The sequence below is a fragment of the Lolium perenne genome, chromosome 5 (assembly GCF_019359855.2).
Source record: "Lolium perenne isolate Kyuss_39 chromosome 5, Kyuss_2.0, whole genome shotgun sequence".
Taxonomy (NCBI): Eukaryota; Viridiplantae; Streptophyta; class Magnoliopsida; order Poales; family Poaceae; genus Lolium; species Lolium perenne.
In genome coordinates this window covers 168,339-184,914 of record NC_067248.2, presented here as the reverse complement: position 1 = coordinate 184,914, position 16,576 = coordinate 168,339, and the positions used below count along the sequence as shown (strand labels likewise).

Below are 16,576 nucleotides of genomic sequence, written 5' to 3'. Positions count from 1 at the left end.
CCTTCTCATCATCACATGAGCCGAGCTGCCCCTTCACGGGCATGGGTGTCTTCATTGGACTTGCATCGGTCATGTTGAACTTCTTAAGCATGTCCTTCACATATTTCTCTTGGGAGATGAAGGTGCCTTTTGCAAGTTGCCTCACTTGGAAGCCTAAAAAGAACTTCAACTCCCCCATCATGGACATCTCAAATTTCCTGGTCATCAACATCTCAAAGGCCTTGTTATGTTCAGGGTTAGTTCCACCAAATATAATATCATCAACATATATTTGACATAAAAACAGGCCACCCCCTTTAACCCGCTTGGTGAAAAGGGTGGAATCGACGGTTCCCATGCAAAACCCATCCTTGAGTAAGAAATCCCTAAGGTACTCATACCAAGCACGTGGAGCTTGCTTGAGTCCATAGAGTGCCTTATGGAGTAAATACACATGGTTGGGACGGTATGGATCTTCGAAACCCGGGGGTTGAGCCACATATGCAGTTTCTTTTAGGGGACCATTCAAAAATGCACTTTTCACATCCATTTGATATAGTTTGAAATCATGAAAAGATGCAAATGCAAGCAAAAGATGAATAGCTTCAAGATGGGCAACCGGTGCAAAGGTGTCCTCATAATCCATACCTTCTATTTGAGCAAACCCTTGCGCCACTAACCTTGCTTTATTTCTTATGACAATGCCATTCTCATCTTGCTTGTTCTTGAAAACCCACTTGGTCCCAATGACATTGATGCGATGATCATTAGGTCTCTCAACTAGAGACCACACTTCATTGCGGGTGAAACACTCTAATTCTTCTTGCATAGCAATCACCCAATCCGTATCAACCAAGGCTTCATGTACCTTGAGTGGCTCAAAACTAGACACAAAGGCATGGTGTTGACAATAACTAGCAAGTAATGCATGGTGTCTACGAGTTACCACTCCTTTAGAGATGCTTCCAAGGACTTGATCAACCTTCATGCCACTTGCCTTTGAAGCAGCCTTGATCTTTCGGATGGTTCCTTCATGATCAACAAATTCATCTCTTGCTAGACCTTGATCATGAGGGGCGGCTTGAGCTTGACCATGGGATGAGGATGACTCTTGATCAGTGACTTGGTCTTGCTCAGGAGGGTGAGGGTTTTCTTCTTGTTCTTCGGAATGTGGCTCATCTTGAGTTGGAGGAGAATCTTGGGCTGCACTTGATGGTTCAGCTTGAGTAGAGCTGGGCTCTACTTGGGCTGAGCTTGAAGCTTCCTCTCCATCAGCTTGATCATTAATATGGATCTCCGTGGGCCGAATGTGCCCAATACCCATAAGCTTGATGGCATTGGAAGGATCATCATTACCTGCAGCACATGGAACAACTTGCTCCGCTTGGGAGCCATTATCTTCCAAGAACTCCACATCACAAGATACTTCAACAACCCCATTGGACTTGTTGTAGTATCTATAGGCGTGAGAGTTCTCCGCATACCCAACAAATATATCCTCAATAGTTCTAGATTCAAATTTACCAAGCTTCTCTCTATTGTTTTTAACAAGGCATTTGCATCCAAAGACACGAATGTACATGACATTAGGCTTGTTACCTGTGAGAAGCTCATATGGAGTTTTGTTGTGCAATGGACGAAGAAAGAGCCGGTTGGAATAATGAGCAGCAGTGGAGATGGCTTCTCCCCAAAAATTATGGGGTGATTTGAATTCACTCAACATGGTTCTTGCCATCTCAATCAGAGTTCGGTTCTTCCTTTCCACAACACCATTTTGCTGAGGGGTATATGGAGCTGAGAACTCATGCTTGATGCCCTCATCATCAACAAACTCTTGCATGGTGTAGTTCTTGAACTCGGTGCCATTGTCGGTCCTTATCGCCTTGATCTCAGCTTCATACATTCGTTGAGCTTTCTTGGCGAAGATGATAAACTTCTCATAGGTCTCATCCTTAGTCTTAAGGAGAAAGACCCAGGAATACCTTGAATAATCATCAACAATGACTAGTCCATATTTTCTCCCACCAAGAGTATCATAATGAGATGGCCCAAAGAGATCCAAGTGAAGGAGCTCCAAAGGCCTAGAGGTGGTGATGATACTCTTGATAGGATGTCTCTTCTTGAGTTGCTTCCCAGCTACACATGAACTGCATACACGATCTTTCTCAAAAGAAATGTCGGTTAGTCCAACAATGTGCTCACCCTTTAGGAGTTGTTTAAGATTTCTCATGTTGACATGACCAAGGCGGCGATGCCACAGCCAACCCTCGTCATGCTTGGCCATTAGACATGTGGGGAGAGAAGAACTCTCTTTTGAGAGGTCAACCACGTAAAGGTTGTTCTCCACATGTCCAACAAGGACCAAATCGAGATTATCACTCCTAAAGACTTTCACACAATATTTAGTAAAATAGGAATCATAACCAGCATCTGCAAGATGATAAATAGAAAGCAAACTGTAACCAAGGGATTCAACAAGCATGACCGTCTCAAGGCACAAGTCCTTAGAGATTGCCACCTTGCCATACCCTAGTACCTTTCCCTTTGAATTGTCACCAAAGGTGATGCTTGACTTTTTATTGATATCTTCTATGAACTGGTCAAGCACACCTCTTCCTCCGGTCATATGATTGGTGCATCCACTATCAAACACCCATTTTGGACCGCCGGAGGAAAATCCCTACAAAATCAAGTAGAGGATTTAGGAACCCATCGATTGATGGGCTCCCTTGCAATAGCAACAAGATCTTTTGGTACCCAAATTGAGTACCCTCTAAAAGCATAGCCATTGCGAGGACTAACATATTCAGCATAAATATCACCATAATATTCTTTAAATAAAGCATAGTGATTGTTTGGTCCCGTGCGATCACCACTTGTGGCTTTGCCCTTTGGGGCTTTGCCTTTATTAGTGACCTTCTTCTTCTTTTCTTGAGCGGGCATCTCCTTCTTGTAGTTGTTCTTCTTGTTGGGCTTGGGAACATACCCAAGTCCATACTTCTTATTGTTTGACCTTTGCTTACTCAAAAGGTCATCCAATCCCATCTTATTCTTGGAGGAAGTGAACTTGGCCAGTTCTTTTGTCAACCTAACATTCTCCTCAAGAATAGTTGCTTGTTCACAAGTAGAGTCTTTGGGATAATAGATAAGACCATATTTAGTCACCAAAGATTCAAGATATTCATTGGTCTCAATATATATCGATATATCTTCTTTCAGTTCAGCATGCTCCTCAATAAGTTTAGCATGATCACAAGTAGAGGAGATAGTCGAACTAGCAACATTTTCAACAACAATGGGATCACTCAATGATCCAAGAGCCTTCTTATATGAAACTTGGAGTAGGTCATGGTTCTCTCCAAGTTTCTTGAGCTCATCCTTTACAAGCTTGTTAGCCTTTTCAAGATGGTCAAGATCCTTGGTGAGAGAAGCATGAGCAACTTCAAGTTCCTTCTTTGAAGCATCCAGCTCTTGGGCCATTAAATGAGCCCTCTCAATAGTTTCTAGGTCCTTCACTTTATCAAGTTCAAAAGTTTCAACTTGTTGCTTAAGACCTTGAGATATGCACCTTTCATCTTTCAGCTCTTGTCCTAGGAGATTGAATCTCCGTTTCTCATCTGCCATATGAGATTTCAATTCCTCAATGGACTCATCCCTTTCATTGAGGGAGTCCATCAAGAAATCGAACTTGACAAGAGCATCACCACGAAGGGTGCATCTAACATTGAAAAGACCTTTAAGAATAGCAAGCTCATTTTGATCAACAGTTTCATCATCATCTAGAATGCTAGTTAGAGATGGTGGGGATTGCATTACCTTTGCTTCCCTTGCCATGAGACAAGAGCCAACAACCTTGGAGGGAAAGGAGTCATCGGAGTCATCATTAGTCTTTCTTGCCATGAAGGAGGACCCAATAACATTGGAAGTAGAGGACTCCGTGGAGTAATCCTTGAGGTAATCATAGGTGAAGAGTGACCCGGGTTCGGAGAAAGCCAACCCAGCCACTCCGGCCTCCTTCTCCTCATCTTCTCCCTCTTCATCGGAAGTGTACTCAGCACCGACAAATGCCCTTCCCCTCTTGAATCTCTCATTTATTGGGTTTGGCTTCAGCTTTGGCTTGACACCCTTGACAAACCTTGGCTTGTCAACCCTCTTCTCATAAGGGCATTCATTTGCAAAGTGATTATCTTCATCGCAGTTGTAGCATGTCCTCTTCTTGTCATTGGAGGGCATTGAGAACTTCTTTCTGTGTTTCTTGATAAAGAATGCAAAATCTGTGCCAAGATCACTAGTTGAGGTCATCTCTTCTTCTTCTTCAATCTCATAGTCTTCTTCCCTTGCTAGGACTGCCTTGGCCTTCAAAGCGAGATTGTGGGAGGATCCATCGGCACGGTTCATCACCATGAGTCTTTCTCCTTCCTTGGCCATGTTATCATTGGCAGCCACATAAGACACTAGATCGTCTACGGATAAATCTGCTTGGTTGGTGAGGATTCGCAGGTTGAGAGCTAGGTTGGTATCCTTTTGTTTGACAGCAATCATTGCAATAATCTTGCACTTTATGAACTCTTCATTCATCTCAAAGCCATCATTATATTTCTCACATCCAAGACCCTTGACCTTGACACGAAGAGCTCCAAGTCTTGCATAGGCATCAGCAATAGACTCTCCATCCTTTATCATGAACATGGTTGCTTCAGTCTTGGCTGACTCATAGAGGGACTTCTGAATCAGATTGGTTCCTTCTTGAAGAACCACAATTCTGTCCCACAGTTCTTTGGCTGAATCAATATCATTGACTTGGTCAAGCAGCCTGCGGTGAATTGCACTTCTAATCTTGTCACGAGCGGAAGCATTGAGCTGACGGTTGTAGAATTCAGTGGAGGTCAACTTGGTGGGATCTTTTGGCTTCAAGTATCCATCAGCAATGATCTCCCACATCTCCACACTGCAGCTGCGAATATGGGACTCCATAGAAGATTTCCAAAAGGAAAAGTGAGTTCCATCAAAATGGGGAACATTCCCACTATGGTTAATATGAGGCATGGGTGAAGTGTTTTTAGGATAGTCATGATTAACTTGGTTGTAGGTCTCTACTGGGATAGCAGTACTAACAACACTCCCACTACTCAAGTTTTTAAGCATGGTATTCATCTCTTCCATTCGGTTATGGAGATCATCCTCCTTTTTCTGTTTCTCAGCATCATATGCTAAGAATCTGGATTTCATCTCCCTAACCGAAAGGGTCGAGTCTTCATCCAACCCCTCGAATAGTCTATCCATCTCACTCTTAAGGCTGTAAGGCCCTTAAAAAGAGTCCTTGCTCTGATACCAATTGAAAGTTCAGAGATGGTAAACCTAGAGGGGGGGTGAATAGGTTTCTACAAATTTTAATTCTTTCTTTGCAATATTAGGCTTTGCGGAATATAAAGATGAGCCTAATATAAACTAGGTGAGGCAACCTAGATGATGATACAACTAACTCAAGCACGAAGGCTCTCACAAGATAAATAGCACAAGTAAAGAGTTCGGTTAGAGATAACCGAAAGCACGCGGAGACGAAGATGTATTCCCGTGTTCCCTTCCTTTGCAAGAAGGTACGTCACGTTGGAGAGGTGTGGGATCCCACGAAGGATTTCCCAAGTGCCACGAAGGCTCACCTTCTTCTCCGAGCCTATCCCACGAAGGAATAGCCCTTTCACTTGTGGTAGACTTTGAGGCAGCCTCCAAACCTTCACAACTTGTTCAGGAGCAAATCCACAGCCCGGATGCTTCCGGACCACCTTTGCCACCTAAGGTTTGCAAGAAACCCTAGCAGCTCGAGCAATACAAGAAGGAATGAAATTTGGCTCGGTGGGATCGTAGATCGGGACCTCCTCTAGCTATTCCCCGGAGGGATTTGAGTTTGAGTGGAGGAGGAGGGAGATCTAAAGCTTTTGGTGTTTCACAACAATGGAGCAAGAGCAAGTGAGCTTGAAGAACAGATATTTGTAATGCCTAACTGTCCAGAGCTGGAAGAAGGGGTATTTATAGCTTCAGCTCAAAATCCAACCGTTGGCCACTTATCCAGCTCAGCATCAGTCGAGGAACCCGGCAGACCGGACGCCCCGCCGGATGGGCCGGCATACAGTCCGGTGGACCGGGCCAGGCGCCGGCTGTTCTCTGTTGTGGTCCGGTGGAGTCCGGTGTGAGGTCCGGTATAGACCGGATCGTCCGGTTCACCATCCGACGCGCCGGGCCAAGCACCGGGCATTTCTCTGTTAAGCTTCGGTGGAGCCTGGCGAGTGGTCCGGTATGGACCGGGCAACCCGGTGAGTAACCCGGCAGGCCGGCCCAGGCACCGGACATCCCGGTGCTGAATCCGGTGAGACCGGCTGAGGCGCCGACCAACACACACAGAAAATGAGGGGTCTCCTTTTTCCTTCTTGTTCCATTGATATACAAGAATTACTTGATGAACTAAAAACCTGATGATATACTAGCAACTGATATTAGTCCAATACTCTAGCAACGGTGTCATTGTTACCAAAATAATGGTTAAGGGTAAAATACCCTTACACACTCCATCTTCATATTCAAGACATACTTGTCATAGGATCAATTCCCACTTGACCACTGTTTGGATCACTCCTTGAACATATTGGTCATCCTTGATCTTCTTCACTTTTGTCTTCTTCATTATGTTGATCTCTTGAAGAGACACATGATATATCACTTCATATTATTCTTCAAGACATACTTGCTATAGGCTCAATCATCTCATGACCAATCTTTGGATTATTCTTTGAATAACACATTGGTCATCACTTGATCTTCTTATTTCAACCTTGACACCAACATATGGTTCAAGCATTGACTATGGACAAAACCTTCGAGTGAAACTCAATGCAAACATTAGTCCATAGTGATTGTTATCAATTACCAAAACCACACATGGGGCACATGTTCTTTCAGAGGTAAACAGATCCAATCTGGTTTCGTTGATTTTCAACCTTACCCCTCTGCTCGTCTGCACCTCCGGGCCGACCAGAAAGAAGAGATGGATCTGACGTTCGGGGGCCATCGCTTCCTCTTCGGAGCTGAAGGATCGCACCGCTTTTTGGCCCCGGATTTTTCGGGACCATCAGCGAAGGACTGCGAGTCGCCGAAACCATCGGCACCTCTCATCAACTCGACTGGTGAGGGGAGTCCCCCGCCAAACTACATCAAGTCCGTCGAAAGCAGGGGGCTCGTCGAAATCTTCGACAAGATCGCTTTCGGATCCAACCACAGCTCCATCGACAATATCAACCTCACACAAAGCAAGGAGGTCTTCGCCGATCCTAGCGACGGTGTCACCTGTCCTTCACAAAGTGTCTGGCTTCCGAGCCTAACACCGAATAAAAATAATGAGATTGCATCTGATCCTGAACTTGAGGATTGTGCTGACTCCGCACGTCATCAGATATGTGTGATCATTGCACAGAACGGTGAAAATAATGAGCAAGCTGAAGAATCTGAGGCCTTCGACTCACAGGGTAACCCTACATCGATCCCGCAGATCTAACCAGAGGAACAGGAAACAAATATCCTGCTGTGGAAGGGGGTCCTCCCCGAGAAAAAATAAAAATATCCCAAGCAGCTTGGAGCAGAGCAAAGCAAGCTATGGATGGCACAGTCCCTATGACAACTCAAGCCAGTGCCGAAGAACTCATGGCGTATCAGTATAGCCTGAGCAGGGTCAGACGTGAAATAACCAAGGCAACGGCGCTGCTCGACGCGAGAAAAGCTGCAGCCGATGAATCTAGCAAGCGCCGAGCCGAACTAAGCAACCTGTCGAGCAATTCCGGAGCAAATAATAGAGGGCGGAACAGAAGAACAGTGCCCCGAATGAATAACATCCCCGAAAATAATCGAGGGGATCATTTGATACGAGACCTAGACTTGACTTTCATGTCAGTCGATTCTAGAGGACACATCACGCCAAAAACGCCGGAGGCCACGTATATGGCAGCTCATACATACATGATGGCGACAAAACCACAAGACGATGATCCTCGAGCAGCCCTTTACAATACCGCAATGGCGGGTATTGGCATTATGGGAGCTGCAATAGCTGGTGTAGAACCCGAAAGAACTCCGCGATGTCACATTAATCCTCGGCAAGGAGAAGGAGCAAGGCGAAGATCTGGATCGCCAAGAACAGCGCAAAACAATACGCGTACAGGAGATGCAAGAAATAACATCACAAAATCACGTGTGGAGAGATCTCGCGAAGAGCGTGATACCCGAGAATATAATGACGAAGATATGTGCGGAGTCAACTGCTTTACCCGTAGGGTTCGCAGAACTCGAGTGCCTTCAAGTTTCAAGCTGCCCGATAACTTTAAAAAATTCGATGGCCTCCAGGATCCCGAGGACTGGTTGGTCGATTATCTTGAAACAGTAAAACTCCTCGGGGGCAATAGAGCTCCATCTCAGCGGAGTCGCGAGGTCTTGGCTGAAGAAATTACCAGAAGACTCGATAGATAACTGGGAAGCCTTCGAGAGGGTCTTCATTCAGAACTTCAAAGCCACATGCAAGCGGCCATCGTCAATCGAAGAACTGCACACATGTGTGCAGAAATCAGGCGAGTCCATGCGATCATACATCCAGCGCTGGAGCATCATAAAAAACTCATCAGAACACGTATCCGATGAAAGGGCGATCGACGCTTTCACCAATGGACTCCGCAGAAGAGACCTAGTCGAAGAACTGGGCCGGACGAACCCGAGGACAATCGCTGAGCTGATGGATATCGCCACCAAGTGGGCCAACGGGGAAGATGCTGTCCTAACCAAACGGCCACGATCACCCGAAGAAGATCGTCAACGACATAGCTACCCGCGTGGTCGACGTTACCGAACTTTTCATGAATACGATGGTCCTAGCCAAGTTGCGGCTGGCTTCCATAGTAGCAATAATGGTCGAGATGATTACCGTAGCGACGGGTATCGATGCAACAATAGAGACACGCCTGGTTCTGGCAAGCCGAAAAATCGGCCTAGACCTCCGCAAGAATTTAATATGACACCAGAGGAGTTGCTGAACGACCCATGTCAAATGCACTACTATATAGATTCAGAGGGAAGGAGGCAGTCTAATCACCTCCTCAAGGATTGCCGAACCTGGCGAGCCCTGCAGAAAGCCACAAGCGCTACTCAAGTTGAAGCAGTGAACCGAGGATTCGTAAACGGTCCTCGAAGTGAGGTGCATCTTCCACCACCACCACCACCACCAGCGTTTCCAAACAGCAACCAGCAGAATGTTCTGCAAATTACGGGTCCCAGCAACACAAATGGCGGATACACCCAGTCGAAGGGAGCGCTGCAGATGATCCAGAAGGCGAGGCCAACAAACAGGGCGCAGAAGTTAATAACGAGGCAAGTCAATATGGCAGTACTAGCACCTCCCCTGACAGTCGAATATCTGAATTGGTCGGATCAGCCCATAGGGTTCGACAGGGCAGACCACCCGCCACAGGTGCCAAGGCCAGGCCACTCTGCGTTGGTTATTCCTGCACAGATCGCAGGGTATGATATCCCTCGGGTCTTTGTAGATGGTGGAAGCAGTATCAACCTCATTTTCGCTAACACATTGAAGAAAATGCATATCTCTCTGAGCAACCTCGCCCCGACAGAAACACGTTTCCACGGGATCACGCCGGAAAAGCCAAATTATCCCTTGGGAAAGATTGCACTCGACGTTCAGTTCGGGTCGGCAGAAAACTTCAGGAAAGAAAAGATCGAGTTCGAAGTGATGGACTGGCCATCGCAGTACCACGCCATTTTGGGAAGACCTGCGTATGCAAGATTCATGGCGGTACCTCATTATGCATACCTACTATGGAGGATGCCAGGACCTAAAGGCCCGATAACAATCAGAGGTAGCTTCACGCTGTCAGATAAGTGCGACAGAGACTTCAATAAAATCTCCGAATCATTCGGGATGCAAGCTAAATTTGAGGCAGCTAAATTCACAACAAACCACGATGTACTGCCAGAAGGGGGACGATCCTTGCATGAGCAAGCTTTCGATACCTCCAAAGACTCAAAGGAAGTGCAGGTCCATCCTACGGATGATCGAAGCAATTTAGTAGGGTTTAAGTGTCGTGGTTCTCCTCAGGGATCAAGCTACCTTTGGAACGATTTCTAACATCCTAGTTCACAGATTCTTAGGGTTTGATTTAACAGGAAAGCAAGTGCAGCAAGTAAAATTAACGCAGACAAATCATCAAACAGGTTTTGGCCTCAACTGACTCACTCAATCCATTACATGAATTTGTTCACCAAAGCAAGAGGAGTAAGAGAGTAAATCCACGGTTTAAAACTCAGGTTCTCAACAGGTTCCCACGCAAACTAGCAAAGATCAGAAGAAGGAGAATTACACTACACTGACGAATTGCTCTATAGCAGAACTTGTCGAAGCAGAGATCAGGAGGAGGCTCGGCAGCAAGGGGTGTCGATGGAGGAGTTCCCTTCGTCGCCAGATCTCGATCTGGCCGCCATCTCCGTCTTCCCGCCTCTTCTCTGCAGGAGGAGGTGGAGTCGGTCTCGTCCAGGTGGTTCTATCTAGGTGTGGTGATGGCGATCGCCTGAAATGCTGCCCGCTGCTGCGATGGGTGCCATTGCTGAATATTTGCAAGCGGCCCCCCTCTTCTTTGCTTTCCTTCGCCCAGAGAGCCCGAGATGGCTGAGTTCTTGACACGTGTAGATGCCCTCCTTTGCTTTCACAGGCGGCTCCCTCATCTTTGCTTCATTTCGCACAAGGAAGTCCCCAGGCGTTGGATGGTTTTGCACTAAACCCCCGGCTTCTTCTCCAAGACTAGTTGGAGCTTCGAATTTGAATTTGCATTCAATTGTATGGTTTCAGGCTTGAGGTGAAAATGACATGTATGAAGTAGGGAAGTGATGCCTTTGCGCATCAGTCCTGCAAAAGAAAGTGTAAATGGAGTAAACTATGTATTTGGCAATATTTTGTAGAAATATGGTAATGGTATGTATGCAAAAGTGATGTAATGTGAACTTTTAATATTCAAAATTGAGGTAGAAATAGAGGATGATCAAATCCCCCACACTTAGATCTTTGCTTGTCCTCAAGTAAAGCATGTAATTCTAGCAAGGAAGAAACACAATTCAAAACATAGATAACATGATTTGGATAAGGCATTTAATAAAAAGCTTCAAATTATGTAAGTAGTTCAAATCCAGATTTTCTGTGATAGCTAAAGGAGTACACATGAACTTGGTAGAGGACTAACTATGTGAATCAAAACGTGCCAGAACTATTTTTACCAACTGTCCAAAACTGAGCAATGATCCATAAAAAATTTTGTTAGTGAAAAGGTTAGCAAAACTGTACACAGAAATCCCCATTTTGGTTACAAAACTATCAGGTTTTTGCCCTTTTCAAGAATTGCAGCACTTATCAATAATTCCAGGAATCTCCAATATTTACAGAACAATGCACTTCGGCAGGACAAGATTATCAGGAACTGGTTAGTCTCCATCTCCTAGTCCAAGTGTGCAGTCCTCAACCATCACACTCAGCTAGGCGCAGGAGTGTTAGTAAAATCAGCTTCCACCTCTCAGTCCAAGTGTGCAATCCTCAACCATCACACTCAGCTGAGCACAGGAATAAAGTTAAACAATAAAAGGGTTTTAGGTTAGTCTCCATTTCCACAATCAGACATCCAATCCAGGGATCACATGGGCCCAATTTGGTTTGGAGTTAGTTTGTTTATATCAGGAAAAATAGAACATGGTTCAAACTGGCTGGTGGCATAGATTTCACAAACTAACAATCACAGACCGTAGCTGCTACTTAATGCCATCATTCCAGCAAGCTCAGTGTAGGACAGAGGGTAAATCAGGCTAGGTACAGGGATTGGTTCACACAAAAATCAACACTGAGTTCAGGTGTATTCATTTAACAGGGCACAGAGAAAAAGGGCTGAATTAAAATACATATTCTGAACCAAATATTAATTGCAATATCCAAATCAATTATCAGTATTTTGCAGAGCATTTCAAAATTATTAGAACCAACAGTAGCTTCCCAGGAACAGGACTGAAAAGATGACATGCTGGTTTACTGTATTTTATGACTGTCATGTACATGAAAGATGTGGAAGTCTGAAGCTTGAAAAAGGAACTGGCTCACCTGGCTGACACTGCATGCAAAAAGAAAGGGAAGGATCCAAAGCTTCCAATGACAACTCTCATAACACCAACTTCCACAAGCAACATACTGCAAGAATATCTAAAAACAGGGAACTAAAAGACAGGAAAATAGACATATATATATATATATAGATAAAATTATGGAATGAAGAGAAAAGAATAAATTATAGTGTAAAAAGGATATATTAACAGAGTTTTCAGGTTGCCTCCTGAAAGAGCGCTCTTTTAAGGTCATTAGCTTGACCAAGAGAATGAGTAGTTACTGCTGCTGCTTTGCAACAGCATCCTGAGCTTCCTCAGCATCATCTTCACTATCAGGATCTGCCGAAGGAGGAACAAACTCTCCAGGGTGATAATGTTTTAATCTCTGCCCATTGACCAGAAATGTCCCTTGTGAAGGGCTCTGAACTACAATGGCACCATTAGAGTGCACCACTCTCACAGTGCAAGGTCCATACCATCTGGATTTAAATTTTCTAGGAAACAGATGGAATCTTGAATCATACACAAGCACTTGTTGACCAGGCTGAAATTCTCTCCTCAGAATATGTTTATCATGCCACTTCTTTGTTCTTTCCTTGTAAATTTTGGCACTCTCATAGGAATCCATTCTTAGTTCATCTAACTCACAGATCTGTAGTAGTCTCTTTTTACCAGCCATGCTCAAATCCATATTCAACTTTCTTATGGCCCAGTGAGCCTTGTGCTCAAGCTCCACAGGTAGGTGGCAAGCTTTTCCATAGACAAGTCTAAAAGGGGACATGCCTATGGGTGTTTTGAATGCAGTTCTGTAGGCCCATAATGCATCAGGTAACTTGCTTGCCCAATCACTTCTGGTTTTTGCGACCACCTTGTCAAGGATTGACTTGATTTCACGGTTAGACAGTTCTACCTGTCCATTAGCTTGTGGATGATAAGGTGTGGTCACTCCGTGATTGTGCACACCATACTTCTTAAACAGGTTCTATAATTGTTGATTGTTAAAGTGTGAGCCACCATCACTAATGACCACTCTAGGGATACCAAACCTTGGGAAAATGGTATGTCTGAACCTTAGAATCTGCATGAACAGTGGGTATTGCCTCCACCCATTTGGAGACATAATCTACAGCAACAAGAATGTGCTTATACCCTTTTGAGGAAGGAAGAGGTCCAATGAAGTCAATGCCCCAAACATCAAACAATTCCACCTCTAGGATGCCTTGTTGAGGCATCTCATGCCTCCTTGTCATCTTTCCAGTTTTCTGACAGGGATCACAGGATTTAACATAGTGGAAAACATCTTTGAACATAGTTGGCCAGAACAGCCCCGCTTGCAATATCTTTGCTTGAGTTTTTGAGGAGGCTGCATGTCCACCCACTGGTCCAGTGTGGCAATGATAGATCACATTATTTATTTCCTCATCAGGAACGCATCTTCTGACAATACCATCTTGGCAGTGCTTGAAAAGCAAAGGTTCATCCCAGTAATAATTCTTGGTATCATGCAGAAATTTCTTTTTCTGTGAAAAATTCAGATCAGCAGGTATAATCTTGCATACCAGGTAATTCACTATATCTGCATACCAAGGTGAGCAACCTTGAACTGCACAACTCTGCCACAAATTTTCTCCTGGTAAAGTTTCCATGATGGGGACAGCACTTGATTCCTCCACTTGTATTCTTGAAAGGTGATCTGCTACAACATTTTCTGCGCCCTTTTTGTCCTTGATTTCGATGTCAAACTGTTGCAACAACAAAATCCATCTGATCAGCCTTGGCTTTGCTTCTTTCTTTGTCAATAAATATCTTATAGCTGCATGATCAGTGTAGACTATGCATTGATTTCCCACAAGATATGATCTGAACTTGTCAAAAGCATACAGAATTGCTAACAACTCTTTCTCTGTGGTAGTGTAGTTGGATTGTGCATCATCTAAGGTTCTGCTTGCATAGCTGACAACTGACAATACTTTATCCTTCCTCTGACCCAGCACAGCTCCCACTGCAAAGTCACTAGCGTCACACATCAACTCAAATGGCAATTCCCAGTTAGGAGGCTGAACAACAGGTGTAGTGACCAAGGCTTCCTTCAACTGAATAAAGGCATTCAAACAGTCTTGATCAAATATGAATGGTACATCTTGGTTAAGTAACTGAGTAAGTGGTCTTGCCACTTTTGAAAAATCTTTGATGAACCTTCTGTAAAAACCGGCATGGCCAAGGAAGCTCCTTACTCCCTTCACATTAGAAGGTGGTGGCAACTTGGCAATTGCTTGAACTTTTGCTTGATCAACTTCAATTCCTTGCAAAGAAACTTTGTGTCCGAGAACAATTCCTTCCTCAACCATAAAGTGGCATTTCTCCCAATTGAGCACTAGATTATGCTTATTGCACAGCTGGAGAATAGTTTCAAGATTTTTTAAACAGTCTTCAAAGCTTTCCCCATGGACTGTGAAATCATCCATGAAAACCTCCATTATCTTCTCAATATGCTTGGAAAATATTGACATAACACACCTCTGAAAGGTACCAGGGGCATTGCACAAGCCAAAAGGCAACCTCCTATATGCAAAGGTTCCATAAGGACATGTGAAATTTGTTTTATCTTGGTCATTTGGATGGATTGGTATCTGCAGAAATCCAGAGTAACCATCCATATAACAGTAATACCTATGCCCTGCCAACCTTTCTAACATCTGGTCAATGAATGGTAATGGGAAATGATCTTTTCTGGTTGCACTGTTCAGTTTCCGAAAATCAGTACACATTCTCCACCCATTTGCTAATCTAGTCGAAATTTGTTCTCCTCTTTAAGTCTCAACCACAGTCAATCCACTTTTCTTGGGCACCACATGTATTGGGCTCACCCATTCACTATCTGAGATTGGGTAAATGATTTCTGCCTTGAGCAATTTAAGGATCTCTTTCTTGACAACTTCCTGGAGTGTGGGATTCAGTCTCCTTTGATGCTCTCTGGTTGGCTTTGCTCCCTCTTCAAGGAATATTCTGTGATTGCATAACTCTGGACTAATACCTTTCATATCAGCAATGGAATATCCAATTACTTCTCTGTACTTCCTCAGTAACTGCACTACTGCTTCAGTTTCCAGTTTAGAAAGCTTGGAACTGACAATGACAGGGAATTGCTTATCTATCCCGAGGTATTCATATTTTAGATGAGAAGGCAATGGTTTGAGTTCAACTTCTGGTCCACTTGCCGTGGTCAGTTTATCAAGATACTTCCTATCATCTGCTATCTGATATACTGCAAAGTGACACTCATCAGAGAATTCTTCTTTGGATTCCATTACTTTATGGTCTTCTATTTCTGCTGGATGTACCTCATTGACACAAGAAGTGATAGAATCAATGCGCATACATTCCTGGGTGGAATGAGGAAGATGAGTTGCATGTTTCATGTCAAAAATCACTTCCTGCTCACCAAGTTACAATGTTAACTTTGCACCTTGTACATCAATCAAAGCACCAGCAGTAGCCAAGAATGGTCTTCCCAAGATAACAGCCTCACTTTTGTCATTCATATCCAAAATTATGAAATCCACATGATAGGCAAAATTTTCCACCAACACAGGCACATCCATGAGGATTCCTTCTGGTTTCCTTAAGGATCGGTCAGCTAATTGCAGAGTAATTGCTGTGCTTTGTAATTCTCCCATCTGCAATTCTTTGCTCACCAATGAAGGTAAAACACTGACACTAGACCCTAAATCACACAGAGCAACAAATGATTTGCTTCCTATCTTGCAAGGCACACAGAAACTTCCAGGATCATCCAATTTAGTAGGCAAAGAATTCTGAATAATGGCACTACACTCTTTTGATAATGCAATAATTTCTGGCTCTTCAATATTCCTCTTCTTAGATAACAGCTCCTTGAAGAACTTTGCATACATAGGAATATGCATCACTGCCTCAAGAATGGGTATTGTGACCTACACCTCCTTCATGACTTCAAGAAATTTAGCATACTGCTTATCATCTTTGTTTCTCTCTAGCCTTTCTGGAAATGGAATCCTTAAAGGCTGGGAGACTTGCACTTTATCTGGTTGTACATCATTTACTGTTGTTTCTCCTTCATTCTTTTCAACATCACTTTCTTCTCTTTGTTCATTTGGAGCTTGCTTTTTAAGGTTCCTCACATGAGGTGGCACATATGCTGATGGAGTTGGAAGGATGGGAGAGGTGCTTGTGCCAGCTCTAGTTGTAACTGCACAAGTTGTTATAGCACCACATTGAGCCTTTGGGTTCTGTTCAGGCTGAGCTGGTAGTTTAGCATCGTCTCTATTCTGACAAAATCTGCTAAGCACTGCCTCAAATTTATTGTCCATGTTTCTCATTGAATCCTTAAGACTTGTAACTTCTGAATTCATTTTAGCCAGCAACTCAGTTAGCA

The 16,576-nt window shown here is 44.1% G+C and overlaps 1 long non-coding RNA gene across 1 annotated transcript in view; it reads right to left on the bottom strand.

The window, feature by feature from the left end:
* LOC139831188 (uncharacterized) overlaps nucleotides 1-16,576 on the bottom strand; it is a 108,005-nt gene that overhangs the window by 74,134 nt on the left and 17,295 nt on the right. The window lies entirely within an intron of this gene.